This window comes from Mustela nivalis (genome assembly GCF_964662115.1).
Source record: "Mustela nivalis genome assembly, chromosome: 10".
In the NCBI taxonomy this organism is placed as follows: domain Eukaryota; kingdom Metazoa; phylum Chordata; class Mammalia; order Carnivora; family Mustelidae; genus Mustela; species Mustela nivalis.
Window position 1 is genome coordinate 68,137,303 of NC_139029.1, and position 19,653 is coordinate 68,156,955.

The 19,653-nt window shown below is 39.3% G+C and overlaps 1 long non-coding RNA gene across 1 annotated transcript in view; it reads right to left on the reverse strand.

Annotated features, from left to right (window-relative positions):
• Window positions 1-5,948: 5,948 nt before the first annotated feature.
• The window catches only part of LOC309842199, a 28,252-nt gene continuing 14,547 nt past the window's right edge, over window positions 5,949-19,653 (reverse strand). Inside the window, exons 3-4 of the long non-coding RNA XR_014299553.1 lie at window positions 9,860-9,964; window positions 5,949-6,295 (exon numbers count right to left, since the gene is read on the reverse strand). This is a non-coding gene — a long non-coding RNA (uncharacterized lncRNA). The remainder of the gene's footprint in view (window positions 6,296-9,859; window positions 9,965-19,653) is intronic.

A 19,653-nucleotide genomic window follows, 5' to 3' on the forward strand; every position in this document is an offset into this window, starting at 1 on the left:
CATTTTGAATGTGTGCGTGTGTGTATGTGAAGCTTGCTTTTGCGCTGATCTTAAATTTCAGGGTGCAGCATTAGAAAACATTCTCAGGGTACCTGCCACTGTTTTGTGTTGTAATCATAACAAAACTTGAAGCCCATCTCAGTAGATTTAAAAAACAAAACAAAACAAAAAATTGCCCATAATGTATTCATTAGTGGGGAAAATAACTCTCAATTATTTCCCTTAATAACAGTTAATATTTTTAGTGCTTAAAATGTGCAGGGTACTGTTCTTAGGACTTAATCAGCATCATCTCTTTGATCCTCACAATTAATTTTGTAAGGTAGTCTTCTTAACCTCCTTTTACAGGTAAGGAAACTGAAGAGGTTAAGAATCACGCTGGGGGTAAGGGGCAGTTGCTGACCCAAACTGCATATCACAGAAGCATTATGAAAACCGGAAGACCCAAAAAAGGGTGTTTGTTGTTGATGACTGTTTTGAACCTAGGCAGAATTTAGTGACTGGAGAATAGCTTATGTTTGAACAGTTAGAGAGGGTCCCAGAGGAAAGAGTTGGGTCTGCAAGGAAAGTAAACTTTTATGACTTTGTTGTTTCAGAAGACTTGGCAGCGCGGGTTACTCACAGCTCGCCTGTATCGCTCCGTTACTTAATCAGTATTATACAGCGCCACTTAATCCTTTTTACGGCTTAGCTTGTCTTGTAATGTTGTTGTACTGCTGATAAACCCATTCGCAGAAATAATGTACCTGTAAAAAAATCGACACCACACACGGTTTTTAAAGCAAGGACGCCTTATTTATGAAAGTTTCCATTATATCACAGCATTCATTACAGCACAGATGCTAACAACAGGATTACCCAGTAAAGACTTGAGACAGATGAAACCGTATTTTAAAACAAATATTTATTGCACTGCCCTGTGAGATTCTGGTGGCAGGGCATGAGTGAGTCCTCTTGAACCACAGGTCAAAAACACCCAGATTAAATTTTTATCATGACATACATCAAGTTCTTCCACCGTTAAAACCAGAGTAAAAAAAAAAAAAAAATTATTTTTTTTATTTTTATTTTTTATTTTTTTTAAGTAGAAAAGCATCTTAGTTTTGAGAACTGACACAGCTTTTCTTTTTTTGGCTAAGAAAGGCAGAATGTATTATGACCTCCTGCATAAAGGTTTTTCACAGTCAAATGTCCAGAAAATGTGGCAGTTTTAATTTCACAAATACAGGCCTGCTTAAACTGAAGAATTTTTAAGGACGCACTGTAGGGAAAAAAAGTGGGGGGACAACAAAAGAAGTCTGTGGATTTCACACAAGGAGTCCATTCCACAGAATCATTCTGCTTCCTCTGAGAATCAATTAGCAACTAAACAACTACCCCGGCTCTGTAATGATGCCCGGCTGTGGTATTTCCCCAAAATCACCTGGAGCAAGGTAAATGGCAGGAGAGCTTTGGTCACCAGGGAAAGCATGAAAGGATATACCACACCTTCATGAAGGTATTCAGGAAAAATCCGTGAAAAAAGAGTAACTGTCTGACGCTACATGGCAGCTGTTTCAAATAATAAAATATCATTTGCATCTCGGCTGAGGGTTTTGATTTTGTCGGCTGGTGGTGTCCCGTGCATTTTTCCTGAACTTATTGCTCATTTTTTCTTATTTTGAGCTTAGCCAGTTATGATTAAACCATCGAGTAGGTACACTTGTTTGTTGCAGATCTACGTGAGACAGTAAAGCTTCATTTCAAATAGATATGCCCAAGAGGAAAAAATTAGAAAGTGCTGTGCAAAGCTGTGAAACACTGACTGGCAATTTAAATTGGAATCAGACAATTCAGCATGAATGGGGAAAAAAGAAAACCCTCACATACACTGTGCACAGTGGAGGGGGTGAGGGATGGTGAAATGGGTTTTATTTTTAGAAGATTTTGCTAAGTTCTTTATAAGCATCTCAATCTTTGTTAAAAAGAAACAGCAGATATGCACATTTTCCTTAGGGGAGCATTTTTTTTTTCCCTATATAAAATTTTAGTAGTTGGCTGCCTAGAGTGCGGCTTTTTGTAACAGAATATACAAATTGTATTTTTTATGGTTCCTTATTTATAGGGAAACAGCCATTTTAATAAAATGATTCACTTAAATTATTTTACTGTTTTTCATTACAGATCTTCATTTTTTTTATTTGTTCTTGTCTTTCTCCTCTTTAAAATTAAGATGTTTGACTCTGCAATTAATCCCAAATGCATTTGATTTTGAGGTACTGTCTCCTTTCAAAAATCTTGTTAAAATATCTTTCTACAAATACGAATTTCAAAATCAATACAAACCATTTGACTGATCATATGAGTCATCCTGGGACTGTGTTAAACGTTACTCAAGGCAAATATCTATTTCTTGGGAGTGGGGAGAGGCGATATAAACTTAGCACACAAAAAAGAAAAAAACCACCCTCATCCCTTCCAAATTATAGAAGCAATATTGATACATGCTTAATGCATTTTTCCACAGTGGCAAGGCGACTGGTTTTTATTTGTTTTGTTGGAGGGATAAAGGTAGCTTTTGTTTTGTATTTGAAATACCATAACCTAAAGTTTATTCTATGACAGGGTTTTTCATGTAGTATGTACCATGGTTTATCTTCAGTGGAGGAGAAATATTGTATTCAACAATGTAACTAGTGTTAAAGAAAATTCTTAGAATTATATATCTGAACACCAGTAAATCCAGTTTAAAGCAACAGAGTTTACATTTGTGGAGATGAGGATGATAAAATGTATCATATTAAATGAGTGCCTTTCTCATGCCTGTTAGCAACTTAGGAGCATTGTGACAGTCAACTGAATGTTTATGGCTCTTAAAAAAAGTAGACTGTGTCAATAAAAATTACTTCTCATCTTATTTCAGATGCCAGATCAAAATCAATGTTAAACACAACTGATGTTGTTAATGTAAAATTAATCTGCTAAAAAAATTGAAACTAGGGATCTTAAATACTGAAAAATTCAAGAGAACATTCTCTTTGTTTTGAAAGTATTATATTGCTGAATATTCCATATATTGCTTTGACAACATACAATGCACCTAAAGATTTGTTTAAAAAGTGAGCGATTCCAATTAGAAAATACAGGTAAAGATAAATGTTGCCTTTATTATAAATGCATGGTCTCCCAGAACATGTAGGTGAATGTAAAAACATACATAAACACACACCGGCACAGAGCCTCTCCTCTACCTAATTTGCTGAGTTAATGTTCCTTCTCAGAAAATATATACTTTGAATAAGATGGATTAAATATGTTGGTTGGATTTTAGAGTGCAATAAAATAATTACATTAAAGATGACCGTCTTTAAGGGGAAAATAACTATGTTGGGCTAATTTGTTATTATTACTCATTGCATTTAAAGAAACTTGGACCAGCGATCAAAGTGCATTTTGATTTGTTTGAAAATTGTAAATGACCCATTCCCAGATTTCCAACCCCATAAAGTTAGAACGCGGTCTGTGAGTACTCCACGCTCTAATCAAGAAGGAAGGGGCTTCAGCTTCAAATGTCAATGCTGTAAACATGTTAAATCTGGAAAATATTTGCGAGGCAAGCAACCATGTGTAAAATTTACTGAACTTGTCATGAAAGGGCTGCAGCTGCAAACCTGCAGACTTCCCACTTCCATGAAGGCTCCAGATGTTGAGACGAGGAAGTGAGGTTTTCGTCTTGGCTTCCCAGCTGTTGCACCTCGGACTTGGTCTGCCTCTGTCCTCACCGCCAGTTTTTCCCCCAGGTAAAGGAGCAGCGACCAGTTAGTTCCTGCCGGGAAAGCAACTCCGGGGCTTCCTTCAGAAAGTGTTCCGTATCATTTAGGACGACATTGCCAGCCCAGCATCCCACCGTAGATGAGGGTTTGCAATCTGTCCGGCTGCCCAGATAAACCGAGTTAGTTTAACAAAAGCTTCCAAAATGCGGAGGGAAAATCATCAGCTAATTATAAAATCAAGCAATTGTCATGTTCTACTGCCAACGACAATTGCCATTAAATTACACTTATGCATCATTTCACGAAAACTTTTTTAAAACCATGTTTGGTGCACATAACTAAAAACATCTTGGGATAAATTTAAAACTTTGCTTCACTATAGAAATGTAAAATCTGCCAGATATCATCATAAACAAAGACGATTTGATGAATTTTTAAAAATTACTAACACTTCTTTTAACACCACTACCATTATATGTAATATTTACAATATGCAATCTTCTTTTATAATGTAAAGTGTTTTTAAAATGAAATTTGCACTTAAATGCCAATATCCTCTCCTTCTGGCTTCTCACTTTATGACACTAACATAGGATCTCATTCACCAAGCCAATTGAAATTTTAATAAAAGAAAGCAGGAGTTTCTAATAAACTCCTGCAGTGAGCTGATAATACTAAACATCTTTAGCAGCATGGTGTTTTTTATTATTATTTTAGCTGTATATTAATATGCTAGTATTTGTAAACTCCCCAGTGCCGCTAGATTTATTTCAGAAGCCTTCACTACATTCTTCTGTTGTGAAAAGTTTATCTGACAAAGAAAAATTCTTTTCCAGTGGTTTTCCACCCAACAACTCCATGACAGGAAAATATATGGTTGACAAATGGGTTGTGACTATTGCATTCAGTCCTGGAAGGAAGAGTGACGGATTTCACTTATGTGGTGCTGGTTCTGAGCTAACCAGGGAAACTGACATAATCCACTACAGTAAAGGGAAGCACTATTGGGGCTTTTGTTCGTGATTTAACAAGATATACTGGCCTACCTCTCACACCGCCATACCTCCCAGATAACCCTGTCTTCTCTTCCATCTCCTCAATACCTCCAACCCGCATTTTCCCACCCCGGTTTCCCAACTAGACCACCATCACTCTTCTACTCAAGCAGTAGGGACTGTGGCTGCAGAGAGAGTCCACTGAAAACATAATATACAAGGATCCGTGTTTACAATGTAGTTTGGAGTATGGAATTCAAATAAAACCATGGGGGATATTCTTTTATGCTGCTGGGTATGACGCGGAACTGTTACTATCAATGGGCAATGAAATCCAGCATATATTGTATGTAATAAGGGTCAACATTTAGACCGTGTTTATGGTGTGTCAGGCACTGTTCTGGGCACTTTACGTGTATGGAGCCTACTTGATCCTTCCCACGCTCCTGGATGGCAGATACCATTACTGTCCCTACCTGATAGATAATGAAGCTAAGATGCAAGAAGGCGACTTGCCAATGTCATGCAGTTAGAAGGACAGCACAAGATTCAAACTCAAGAAGTCTAGGCAGAGGGTCCCGCTGTCCATCACTCTGCCTCTCTAAACTACATGGTATTCAGATCAAGACTGTTTCAACAACTAGTTTTCATTGAGGCCTCTCCTATGGATCACACCCGTTCCACCGCTTTGTCACCCACAGGCCCTAAGCAAGCAGGGTATCTCTGGTTTTCTTAATCTTAAGTTTAGGAAGGGAAACGAATCCTCTTACCCTCCATCAATACTACTCCTTCCAATCCCATTAAGTAAAAAGAGTTAAAAAAAAATATATATATATATATAAAACAAATATATATATATCTATTTGTTATGGTTTTTTTTTTTTTTTTTTTTTTTTTAATGCAAAGCTGAAAGGAACACAGGAGCAGCCCAGGCTCTGGCCATTATGGGCCTCATGAGTTCAGGATAAAGCCCAAAGATGCATGACTTGAGAAGCAGGGCATCCTTGCACAAAATATTACAAGTTACCTTTTCCTTGAGGCTGTCAGAGCCCAGGTAGAAGGCTTGGGGAGAAGATGGCTTGGTGAGAGGCCCCACCATTTTCAGTGAGCATCTCACACAGAGCTGGGCTGGTCTAAGGTGGAAGAAAATATGCCGGCCTCTGGGGCCTGGCCCGGAGAACCCTGATAACCAAAGCATGCATTTCAGGAAAGGAGAACTTTATTTCTTCCAAAGCTAGCACACTAAATCAGCTCAACCAGATAACGGCAGCCCCAGGGGTGGAGGTTGGGAGACAGTTGAAGCAGATGCACCGTCAAAGCTGCCCCTAATGCTGCAAGCCGATGTTTTTCCCAAAATGTCTTGTCTCCATCGCAAGGCCAGGGGTTGGTTTTGAGCAGGCTGGGCAGAGCGCAGCACTCCGCCACTTCGGGAACTGCAATGTCAATGCGCTCACATCAGATGATTGACCAGTATGGCCGCTAATATTCCGATCATGTATTGTCCATTAGGTGTTCTGGAACTGGTTTCTACAAGCTGGCTACCAGAAGCTATAGGCACATTTGAAAAAAATAAGGTAACATTTGGTGAGAGAAATACCATATATCTTTGTTTAGAAGTAGTGGCTTCTATTAAATTTAATTACTTCCCCTGTGGCTTTAAATCAAGGGCAGCTTCTGTTAAATTTAATTACTTTCCCCTGCGGTTTACATGGCAAAGGTGTCAGTGCTACTTGCCGAGCGCTTCTGGCCAAAGTAAAAGCTTGGGTATGATTTGCTCCATTATACCAATGCCTCCCCTCCTAATTTTACTTTCTCCCTCTATCCAACATTTTTGTGGACATTTTATTCATGAAATCTGCCTTTGGTATCTTGAAAATTATTCAATTAGCAGCATGTGATTGGCAGCTGCAATCTGAAGAAAAAAAGAAATTCTAATAAATTTCAACCCAAACATAGCCTGCGTTCACTTTGCTGCTCTATTGTACCGATGTTTAGTGCAACAGCACATTAAAAGTATTATGCAGAATCTGCATAAGGGTGCACTTTCTTAAATTCTCTGGATAAGGCAGTTATTACTGCTTTAGTTTTATTAGCTGCATGCCCAAACTGACAATTTTTACCACTGATCATGTCAACACCAATTCCAATTGCTCTTCTGCCCCCTAATTGTCAAAGTGCACATTCAATTGTAGCTACCTAGGAGCCTTGCCCTTTATGGAGTTGCCGCTGGAATTATTCACAGAAGTGAATTCCTAAAAGTTTGCTTCTCTCAAGATGAAGTGGATCTTCATTAACATTCTGGAAATGAAATGCCGCTTCATAAAAAAATAAGGCAGCTTTCAGACCATTTTAGAATTTCAGAGAAATTTTGCATTATCTTTCCCATGATTCTATGCTGATGTCAGGCTGTATTTCAACCAAAATGACAATGAAATCATTTCAATTCCATGCAATGTGCAAAAAAACAGTCAATTTTTCACTTGGCAAGCTGAAGTCTAAAGTAATTAAGCACTGCTGTGTGGGAGGCAGCTTCCTGCTCTGAAGTCAGCCTGAGATAATTACCATATTAAAGTCAAAACATCGTGTGCCGCACTGATAGATAGATGGATGGAGAGATTGGGCATCTATTAAATGATCCATTTTGTTATGCTTCCTGGGAAATGTGCCATTGATGCCAATTAAGAAATATATATTCCAAGTGAGTATTTCTAAGTGACAAAACTTCTATCCGGTAAATTGAATTTATTATTTACTGATCATGAAGTACTTAAAGTCATAAAATCTAGAGAGAGAGCAACCTATGAGGAGAATTACATACTCTGACTCGGTTTACAAACCCCTCATTACCCAATTGCCACGTTAGCATCAAGTTTTCCCTGATAACATTTCTAGCCGAGGTACTAAGTTATTTCTGTCAGGAAAACTCGAGCTGGAATAATAATAATAATAATAGGATATTGCAGGTAAAATGGTAGCATTCAGAAGTTTCAAAGACACCAAAAAGTTAAGTGAAAAATTCATGTTTTATGTGTTTTAAGGAGGGTAAATGAAATATACTTCAAAGAGTAATCTTTCTTAAATATCTTTGAATCTCTGCTCGTGGCATTGAGAAATGAACTGACCCCCCCCCCCCCAACTACTGAAGCGGGGGACTAATCTATTCACACGGTACAGCTGAATGCACAGCAGTGAGATTAAATTATGTTAAAATTCTTAGCAGTCTCATTTATTAGAAGTTAATAATTTATTAATATTCTTTCTCCAGTGACCAAACATACGTATTATTTATGCTTTTATAATGATACTTGGTTAAGAATATACTTAATAAAGCAGTTAGGTCTGTGATTTAAATCTGCCCCTCTTTATCAAAGTTTGCATTCCATTATAGAACACAGTAAAAGTTTATTTTCGCGTAAATAGTAGTGAAAGAAGAGAAGACGATGCTGGCTTTCTGTTCTGAAAGAAGAGGGCATCTCCAAGTCAGGATCTTTTTTTGAGTAAAAAAGAATAGGCAAGTCTATGTCTGCAGTGAAGGTTATGTTTGATCTTCTCTAACTACTTTCTGTGGGATTTATTCGTCACCATTTCCACTAGCGTATTGATACCATAAAGGATAGAGAACTAAAGCAATATCCCTTTAAAATCAGAGACAAGAACTTTGAGGATCAAAACTAATATTTCTCTTATTGCCCCCCCAAAAAAGTAGACCTTAAAATACAAAAATCCACCCATACAAAGATTAAATGATAATTATTTTCCCTAGGAGGTAATCTAAAGAATCAATAGTCTGCCTTAATATCAAATTTCGTCTATGCCCTCTGGCATATCACTTGGTGGTGGGGGATGGGGGGGGTGGTCCCAGTGAGTCAGGCACTCAACTGAGCAAGGCTGGCATCGCTAAATTCCAGGCTGTTCCGATAGACAGTTTCAGGCCTTTGGTTCTGTGTGTTTCAACAGAAATCCTAAAATGAATGCAATTTTAAATTACTTTGTGAGGGGAAGAAAGAAAAATGGAGTTTTTATTAGGGCTGGTTTCATGTGCCCTGGAATTCAAAAGAGGATAGTTGGTTGCCTGACTTAACTGTCCTCCGGCTGGCATTTATAGCAGTACCATCCTCTCTTTCCCATCAATGGATAGAAAATTTGAGAAAAAGTCATAGTAACAGAGAGTAGGAAAGAATAAAGATTTTCTTTGATTCTGTGTATGTGTATGTGTATATGTATATACGTCTATAAAGACAGATGCACGCATATCCACACAGGCGTATATACAGTAAAAGCTTTCCATTTTAAATCAAAAAGGGAAAGCATCTGAATTAGTTAAAAATGAAAATCAAGATGTTTTTATTTTTCATAAGAGTTATGTCCTAGTAAACTATGACATTTTGTTTTGCTTCTACTTTGTTTCTACTTTCAAAATTTTCTGCAGTGAAGACATGCATAGTTGAAAAAAAATTGTTTCCACTTTAAAAAAAAAATTCTTTTTTAATTTAGCAAGGAATATTTAGTCATTTTATAATACAGTCCAAAATAAAAGGGAGCACTTAGGCTTCAGGGTCGGGGAGACCACTTTGCGGCAGACAGTCCTGCTAGAAGAAACCAGAAAGGAGTCTTGAGGTCTCTTCCAGAACGGTCAGGAGTGGGAAGCCAACCCAGGCCAGAGCAGGAGCACTTATTTGGGGCCACTTGTGTTCCATTTTGCAGATGCAAATAAACGAATGCATTTAGAATGGGCCAGAGAGAGGGAATTTGGTTCAGTGACTAGAGCTGCAGTCTGGGAGTGAGGAGGTTCAAGTTTCTATTTGTGACCTTGTCCCTGACCCACTTTGTAAATTGGGACCGTCTAGAACTCCGCTCTCTTTCTCCATCTGTAAAATGGAGGCAGTAATGTGCCCAGCTTACCCTTTAGCACAGTAGAATTAGCAAACAGTGTGGGAAAGAAAGTGCGTACATTCAGAGCATGATTCGTTCTGAGAGAATTTCGGTTCTTCCTTGTGAATTCTAGCATCGTTTTCAGCTGCCAAAACCCAGGTGCTATTCAGAGAATTCAAAGTCAAACATTGCATTTATTTTCTGCCCTTTAAATACCCGTGATTTTGAGGGTTTTCTCACCATATTAACTGCAACAGTGAAATTAGACTGTTCAGCTTCAGTTTATAGCCCCTTTCATTCTTTAATTTCTGTGTTCAGAGATGATGGTTTTGGTTTGCAGTCACACTGTTCCAGAAAAATAACAGATAAAATGGGTTTTCACTGAAAACATTTAAACTTCATGAAAAAAAAAAAAAAAAAAAAGCAACAGCAACAACAAAAAAACCAAACCTGGCTTTCCCTGTTGCACTGTAGTATCATGAATAGAAACAGAATAAGACACGTGAAAGCAGTTTAGGCTTTTTTCTAAGAACAGAGTCCCGGCTCTCATCCCCACCCCCCAGCACACACTTCTGTGCAACTAAACTGAATTAAATCTTCCTTCTGAAGCCTCTTTTGATACCTTTCGGTTATGTACGGGAAAACATATCTTTAAGATAGTTCTCCTAACATGCTAAAAACTGAAATAGATTAATTCTATCTCAGACTCCTAAATCAAATAAACAAGACATCAGTGCATGTAACCTTTCATTCACACTCCATCCTTTACTCTGCCGCATTTCACCCGTGGTAATCTTCCATCTCTCAACAGATGTCATAACCAGTAACTCAATCATACATCTTCATCAAAAGCAATACGTGTAACACCCGACATGAATGAGAACCTACATAAACATAGGTTTTTGTGCCTTCAAGTCTCTCTCAGACTGACACTGTTAACACTAGACAGCACTTCTCATCACTGGAAACACACCCCTGAATTCGTTAAGTGTTCAGCACCTTCTCTGACATCACGCGACGACAGCCGGCAGCAGTGCCATTGGATTTTAAAGCAGACTGGCACAGAAGAAGTTTCAGCTTCAGAATCAAGAAGAGGTAAAGGGAGTGTTTCCTTCCCTACTGAGATATTTCCCCCACCTTGCTAGAATAATTACCCGACCTTCACATAGTGTTTGTATACCCAATTTGTCCCATCACTCCTGGCGACTAAGGTGATAAGAGGGATTTTCTTCTGCCTTCAAATTTCAAACCAGGACAAAGAAACAAGATTTTTGGAAGGGACAAGCCAACGGATTTTCATCATGATGGAGTTTCATGCCCTGTTCACCAAGGCCATCACCTTGCGAAGTAGGACCACTTCCACTGGGTACCTGTAAGATATGCAGTCATTCTCTTCCCTCTCGTGTTTCTACAACTTGATGTGCCTTCTGATACTGTGGTAACACCACCTTAATGGTCAAGAGGATACAGACAGAAGAAAGGACACTCACATCTCTTGAACCCCTTACACGGAGCAGGCGCCCAGCTGGATGGCTTCGAGCTTCTCATGACAATTCTCACCACAGCTCGGTTAGGCCAATCTTACTGCTCCCGATTTTTCACAATGAAGAAAAGTACTAAGCAAATTAGGAATAAAGCAAGCAGGTCACAAGCTGGAAAGGAACAGTATCAGGCGAGACTGCATACGGGAGATACTCCATGAATATTTGTTAGTCTGTGTAAGAATCCGTATCCAGATACCTCTGCTGCTCAGGATTGTGTTGAATCTTCAGTTTCCGTGCACAGCGCCCTCCCCCATTACCTTCCATCATCGACAAGTTAGAGATGATTTACCCCATTGTACAGCTGAGGAAATTGAAGTTCAGAGAATACAGTCATACAGCTAGTTAATGTCAATACAGCCTCACACTGGGATTGCCCTTTCCGTGAGCTCATATATGGATGTTGATGAAGAAAATCAGACATGGTACCACCAACCAATAAATTTACCACCAGAGAGAAAAGTCATGTTTTTCATGAATCTGTATAATGTTTTTGTTTTTGTTTTTGTTTTTCCCAATCTGCATATCTCATAGGCATGATTATTGACCTGAGCATACTTGACCACAGTGCAAGGTCAGGAGATTTGGTTCTGGTCCTAGCTTACCATTTATTGTAGATACTCAGCTTTCTCATACAGAATTGGAGAGTAAAGTATTTCCTTCCATTTGGCTTACCGTGCAGCATTCCAGGCATCAGTACCTGGAACGAATCAAGCCCTCAACAAGTACTTATTTGAATAAATACATGAAATGATTGCCTTACAAGAAGTTGCAGGAACAGTGCTTGTTCTCAGTAGAGTTGAGGAGTGATAACCCCACATCTCTAGGCCTTGGTTTTTTGTGCTTTTTTTTTTTTCCTGTTGAAAATACAAGTTCCTAAATATTTATTTATAGCAAGCAGCTGCCTTTTAAAATTGTCCAAGAGGGTACATTTGTGTAATTTATCTTTTAATAGTTCATTTGGTCTGGTTTTTATATTAGTCTTTATTATGCTTTAAGCCAGTAATTGTCTTCCTACTACACAATGCAAAGATTTAGGTCAGAGGTCAACAAACTTTTTCTGTAAATGGCCAGATAATAAATATTTTAGCCTCGTGGGCCATATGGTCTCTGTTAAACTACTCAACTCAGCCATTGGAGCACAAAATCAACCAGACAATATCTAGACAAGTGAATGGGCTGAGCTGGGTGCCAACAAAGGTTTATTTTAAAAAATAGATAGCAGGCCAGGTTTGGGGCTGTATGGTTTGCCAAGCTCTGGTCTAGTCTCTAAGTGACCACCAGAGAGTACCGTGTCTATCATTATCATGTTATCACAGGTGCTTTGTAGGGAATTAGTGCTCAGTACTACTTTGAGGAGCTAAAAGAACTTTTTGAGTTGCGCTAGCCACCATATTGTGCACCCTACAGGACATAACGGAGCGAGTTAACGGAGCTGCCATAAGATGGTAGCCTTGATTGCTTATGTCCAATGGCACACCCGGGAAAAGAGTTCATCAAGATACACAGGAGGTCTAACTGGTCCATGCAGTCCCTTCCTTGATGATGTTAACACAGACAAAAGAAGGTGTTAGAATAAGATGTTCCTTTTAGGTTTGGGGCACATTCGTTCACCTACAATATATTAAAGTTTCTGCAATGATAAACTATGAGCTATAATATCACACCAATGACAAAATGAGAAACACATCTGTGTGTCTTTGTCAAGTTGAACACATCAACAAAAGGTCTTAGCAGGAGCTGATTTCAGAACTGGATTTTGGGGGCAGAGCATGTAGAGAGGAAGAGAAAGATAAAGGCATTCCAGGTGTGAAGGAAAACATATGCAAAGCTATAGACCAAAGCCAAGTAAAAGAGAAGTAGGTTCGTTTACATGAAACGGTTGGTAAATAAGACACAATATCAAAGATTTGCACAAGACCTCGCTCCCTAGGAGTCCCTCTTCTTTGTACACTTTATTTATCTTGAGAACTGGAACTATAGTCTAACAAAAAGTTCTAAAAAACTGGCCGTGTGGAATGATATGATTTGTGGAAATCGTTCTTCCTATGCACATCTGCCAAAGGTGAATGTTTTAGTATGATGGGTAGCAGATGAATGACAACAAAAAAGTGAAATTCATGAAAAACTTCCTGTTGCTACACCAGCTTTGACCCATCAAAATTCCATCAAGTGAAATTCTACCCAAGCAACAGGGTACCCCAAGTGTGAGACCTAAGCACAACAAGAATTTTCTGGACTTGCCAGGGAAGCTGAACTACCTTCATTCTATGGTACACGTAAGGTATAGTATAGCTTGTCACGTACTGTCCCCTTTACGGTCTTGAACTGACAATACTTGCAACAGACCACAGCTATCAAAATGCAGCTGGCTCTAGTGGGCAGGCAAACCTCCGTAGCCAAATCTCTTTTTTATTTTCACCTTCATAGAAAGCAAAGGTCATTTTTAAGGCAAGGGACAAAATAGCTAACCCATATGCTCCCCACTTGGAAAAGCCTCCTGTTTGTCCTGGGGTTAGTTTTTTAGCCTTTCTGCATGAAAATGCTGTCCTCAGGGCTGGGAATATTCAAATGTCTCCCAGGTGGAGGCAATGCATATGGCTCAGAAATGGGGTCTCTCTTCACCATTCATCCTGGAAAAAGTGTTAGGGTAGAAGGTGGGAAGAGGCCTTGGTTCACAGACCCATTTAAGAATTTGTGAGTTAAAAAAAGGGAAAAAAAAAAAAAGGAAAAGAAAAGAAACTTTCTTAGTTAAAGGAGAACTTTAGTGCCTGAAGAATTCCTCGTGAAATACACATTTCGTTTTCCTCACAACTCAAGTTGGCTAGATTTCTAGTTTTGTGGAGTCTCCAGCTTGGCGTAATTCAAACCAAAAAAATGAAAGAAGCCTAATCAGTGCAAATTAAAATAAAAAAGCAGAGCAAAGAAACAAAACCAAATGGCCAACAACAAGCCATGTAAATCTTCCATGGCAAGGAGTCCTCTCGGAGATTCTCCGTGGTCCCGTGATCTACCACACGCTGCAACTGTAAAAGTCAAAGTTACCCATTCCCTGGAATGCCCGAACGGGTGGGTACACTGAAAACACTTCTCAGATTGACCTTAACTGCGATTAGTAAATTACTCCGTTTCTTTCAAAGCCCAGGCCTTTTGCTGGAAGACTGAGATGGAATTTGTCTTTGATGGGAAGCAGGGAAGCAAGAGCTTCCACGGGACGAAGGCGCCAAGAGGAGGCACGGCGACTCATCTCTCGCACCAGCTCTGCGGCGTGCATTCTTGAAGACAGAGTGACATCTAAAGGGATTTTGAAATAGCCGGGGCTGCTCAATGCCAGCAATCCTGACAAAGTCAAGGGCATGTCATATTTTGGAAAACTGATGAGTTTTCAGGTTTCCTGTGCTTGATTGTCCCAAGTAACCATGAAAAGAGGATCAAATTCCGATTTTAATGACATGCCTCAGGGTGCCCTCAGGACAACTGCCATTTTTATCTTAGATTCTGCAGGTCCTCAGTGAACAAAAGGGGGGAAAATCAGCTTTGAATAGATTCCTTACGCTCTTGTCAAAAGTAATCCAACTCTGAATATCTATATCCTAAAATATCATCATGCGGGCAGTTTTTATTAACCTAAAGAATTAATAGAGCAGAATATTTAAAATGGGGTTTCAGTTATTGATTCTCCAATTAGATCTCGTGTTCCCTAGGTGCTGTGTATAATAATGGTTTTCGCTCCGTCTCCCGCGCTCGCTGGCTTGCGCTCGCTCACTGCCTCTCTTTCTCTCGGCGTCTCTGTGTTTCTCCTGAGCGGACATGCTCTGAATACACATGTGAGGCATAATGACCAGATCCGGGAGGCGAGGCTGCATTTGCAGATTCCGATTATGCTTTTGAAAAACACCCCCGACCCCCAAATTCAGTCTTTTCCAAGCTTATAATCCCCCGCTCTCCTTCCTTCCGCACAAAATCATTTTTACTTTGGAGTTGACTCCCCTAGTATGTGGCAGCTTAGCCAGAAAGCAGGGCCTGTGTGCTTGTTAACTGCACCCTGATGTTAACAATGAACTAATTACTTTTACTACTGATGTGCTCTGGGGCATTATTTCCTTTCTGTGCGCTTTCCTACTGAACTATTGTCATTACTCAATCAGAGGACTGAGAAAAGCAAAAAGCAAACAACAACAACAAGGAAAAGTGAATGTGTTTGCCTTCCCAGGGCAGAAAGCGGAGTCCATATCCTAGGTCTCGTTTTTTTTCTCCGCTTTCTTTAATTGTGCCTTCCTTGGGAAGTACGAATGCCTTCCGATGCGTTTTTACTTATTTATGAAAAAGAGAATAAAATCATGCAAGGCTCCCGGGATCTTCTAACACATTTATAACCATGATGCCCCGTGAACCGCCAAAGCACAGATCAGCTGCAAACCGAGAAGTTACTCTTTCTTCTTTACCGAAGCCGAGTCAAAGTGGTAAAACAGTTTGTGGTGTATTCCCTTTTCGATAAAAGCGCCTCTGGAAAGGAGAAGTATGTGCGTTTCTCCATTTGCACCATAGTATTTCCAGTTTTATTGGAGTTGGGGGGCATGGCAGGGAGGGGAAGCGATGAGAAAGGATCACATTAGCCCAGAGAAAGCGATGATCAGAGAACATTTGCCGTGGGATGGCATTTGCAGCAAAAGTGTTATTTTGCCTGAAGACAGAATTTGCTCACACAACTGATTTTCTGTGATTGTTTTTATACAAAACACCCACCCTAGACCCATTCGCACATCTACCCAAACAACAATATTTCACTTTCACGTCAAAAGAAGTTGGCATAGAAAATTCAGAACAAAACATGGAACCTGAGGCATCGAAACGACAAATAACGACAGGACCTTTCAGCTCATCTTAATAAAGAAGATTAAAGCAACATGTAACCCAAGATGTATGTTAATAAAACAAGCGGTGAAAAATAATAACTTGACTACACTAATAACAGACGCATATCTTTACATTTCAATTAGGCTTTTGCCAGTGCGGGCTTTTTTTTTTTTTTTTTTTCAACACTTACGAATATATTGCAATCGTAGAAAAATGATGATTACCAAGCCCGAGTCTTCTTGAAAATATGACTGTTCGGGTTGTTGTTTGAAAATAAGTCATCTTTCGCATACGGTAACTTTTCATTCCAAGCCATCTCAATTAGAGCAAGGATCAATCATTGTGTGTTCAGACGCTGCTCAGTTTCCCAGGGCTGTCAGTGCCCACAGCCTGCCTACCTCAGAGGGCTGGAATTCTCATAAGAAATCAGAAATGTAAAGGCAGGGATAAGAAATCTTGGGGCAGGGGGGCAATAATAATTAGAATAGTCTTTACCTCTTCTAATTCACAGACCAGCATTTAGGGTCGGAAAGAAATCGGCTTCCTACTAATAATGCAGCTTGAACTTCATTGCTGGAATATTTCTTCAAGCATGAGTTAGAGATTCTCATTTTGATTCTTTTGTTCTTCCAATAGTTATTTTTTGCACTAAGATGTTGAACGTTTAGCCGTTTTCCTGCAGGAGAGAAACTATGCTAATACAATAGGGCTTTGTTCCTGCTTCTTGACCGAGTTGAGCAATAACAAGTGAAAAGAAACAGTAGAAGTGAGGAAGCAGACTGATGGCATCACTCGTCTATTATGCTGTATTAGCGTCACCATTCAATTGCTAAGTCTGGCTCAGCTCTTGTTCCCATGTGAAACTGTAATTTTATGTGGCCATATCGGAATTTTAGGAAGTTGTTTCTTTTATAAAGGAAACATCTTGAAGACAGGAATTATGAAAGAGTACAAAGGTAAGCAGTGAAAACTCTATCAGAAGAAATATCTCTGAGAAGGATTATACTAAGCTATATACCACTTAGAGATCTTTCAGTAGCGGTAAATAGAATCACAAAACTAAAATGCGGGCCAGTGCATGAATCCAGCGAAAAAAGAAAACCTTACATTTAAAAATTTAAAATCGAAGCGTCACCAAAAGTCTGCTGACTTGATATGTTTAAAGAGGGGAAAAAGCCTCTGATTAGAAAATCGATCATTTCAAGATTCTATGGTCTATTTCAGCGAGAGAGAGGAGGACAGGGCGCAGAGCAAACACATTTGGGAGTGAGGCTGCCGATTCATGGCCAATCGCAGTTTTATTACTTAGCCTCTGTGGGTTTTCCTGTGTCCTGTGGATGATAGACTTGACTTAGACATAAACTCTTTATCTTGGTAAAAATTAATGAAGGCTCGAGCAATACCAAAATTCAAATAATGTTTTTTAAAAGATTTTCTCAGGAGTTTCTACAAGTTTACATCTGAATTATTTGGCCGTGATTTGGGCTATTATGAAATAATCTGCTTTTCCTTATGCTGAAATAAATAATCCATAATATACTCGTGCATCACGTGACATAATTTTTTAATGGTATATGATTTAGGCAACTCTGGTATAGAAGCCAAAAGGAAGAGAAGGACGAAGGGCTTATCTAGAGGGATTTAATTCCTGAGCCTCATATGGCCAAAAGCAGGGTCCCAAGCACTATTTTCTCCTTCACGGGATAACGATCACTAACATCCGGGAAGAGTATGCGTGGGGATGTTTTGGACAGACCGCCATCAGTTTAAATCCTAACAAACTGAACCATGCAGAAATTGATGAATTCCGCACCCGGCGTTACCACATATCCATCCATATTGTGAATGGAAAATACAAGATGTAATTACAACTTTGGCTGAGCTTAGCTGACACTATTTCTGTCCTGAGTTACCAACCACTTCCACTCCTGGCTACACATGCCCTACCTCCCAAACCCCCCAAGGAGGGTGTCTTTTCCTAGTTCTAATTTTAACTTGAAAAATCACATCTCAGGAAACCCAATATCTTTTTTAAGAGTAAGAACAATCAAAAAATGTATAATATATTCAGTTCATAGCAGAGTGAATCATTGGGGCAACTTCCAAGATATGAAATGTATCTGTTAAAGCTTAGACTTGGCTTTGTCAGAAAAGCAGTATTAAAAATAGCAAGGTGATTATATAACTGTGGGAGGGAAAAGTAAGGCATTAGCAAACAATGAATGAAGGGAAAAAATAAATCTAAATACCACCTTTATGAAGGTATCAGGAAATGAACTGTCCCAGAATAAAAGTGTAAGTTTCTAGCCAATGGGGAATCCACGCAAGAAGATAGATGTATTTTCATTGGAACTAATGAAGCACCAGTTACTGATAAATATGTGGAATGGCCTTGTACCTTCTCTCAAAACATCACGCCAGACTCCTTTTTTGTCGTGACCGTGGGTTTAGAACAGTATCCTTAACACCATTTTGCAGAGGACACAGCTATGGCCTACATTTAATTCTCCTAATTTTCTTTTTTTTTTTTAAATGATTTTATTTATGTATTTATTTGAGAGAGAATGAGAGAGAGAGAGTGAAAGAGAGAGCATGAGAGGGGAGAAGGTCAGAGGGAGAAGCAGACTCCCCATGAAGCTGGGAGCCTGATGTGGGACTCAATCCCGGGACTCCAGGATCATGACCTGAGCCGAAGGCAGTGGCTTAACCAATGGAGCCACCCAGGCACTCCTCTCCTAATTTTCTTAACATCAACTCAAGCTTTAGTCTTTTTCTTTTCTTTTTAAATACCCTGAACCCCATCTAACATAAAAACACTTTTTTTCCATAAGAGAATCAAACAAACTGAGGGCTGCTGGGGGGAGGTGGGTAGGGAGAGAGAGGTGGAGTTATGGACACTGGGGAGGGTGTGTGATATGGTGAATGCTGTAAAGTGTGTAAACCTGGCAATTCACAGACCTGTACCTCTGGAGCTCATAATACATTATATGTTTATAAAAAAATTTAAAAATTTTTAAAAAGACACAAGTTTTCTAAGTGTCTATTGAATGAGGAAACAATTTAATAACTAATTCTGTAGGTAAAGATGTGCAAAAAGAAAAAAAAAATTCTTGAAGCACATTCCAAACTTCTGTCTCAATTATTTTTATTACAGATGTTACCTGCAATCAGAAGACATCCCAGCTTGGCCACAGCATTCATTTATTCAATAAATATTAATCAACCAACACGGTGTGACAGATGTGCAGATACAAAGATGAATATAACTCGGTTTGTGCTCTCAAAAACCCCAAAGGACTGCAAGGCAGTGTCCCTATAGTTATAAAATGATATGATAAGTATGGTAATAGACACTGCCACAGGATACTACAGTAGTTCCAAGGAAGAATAAAAATACAGCAGGGAGATGAGGGGGAGATTCTGGAAAAAGTTATCCAGGTAAAGAGGGAAGGGGAAGGACATGGGCAGGGATTTCGAGCAAAGGGGTTGCCCTGGGGTCCCCAAGGCTACCCTCAGGCTTTATGGTTCTCTAGGAGGACATATGGACTCAGCATATACTCACAGCTATGATCTCTTGCAGGGAAAGGATACAAAGAGAAATTGACAAGGGGGAAATGTGCATAGTGGTTAGGGGAA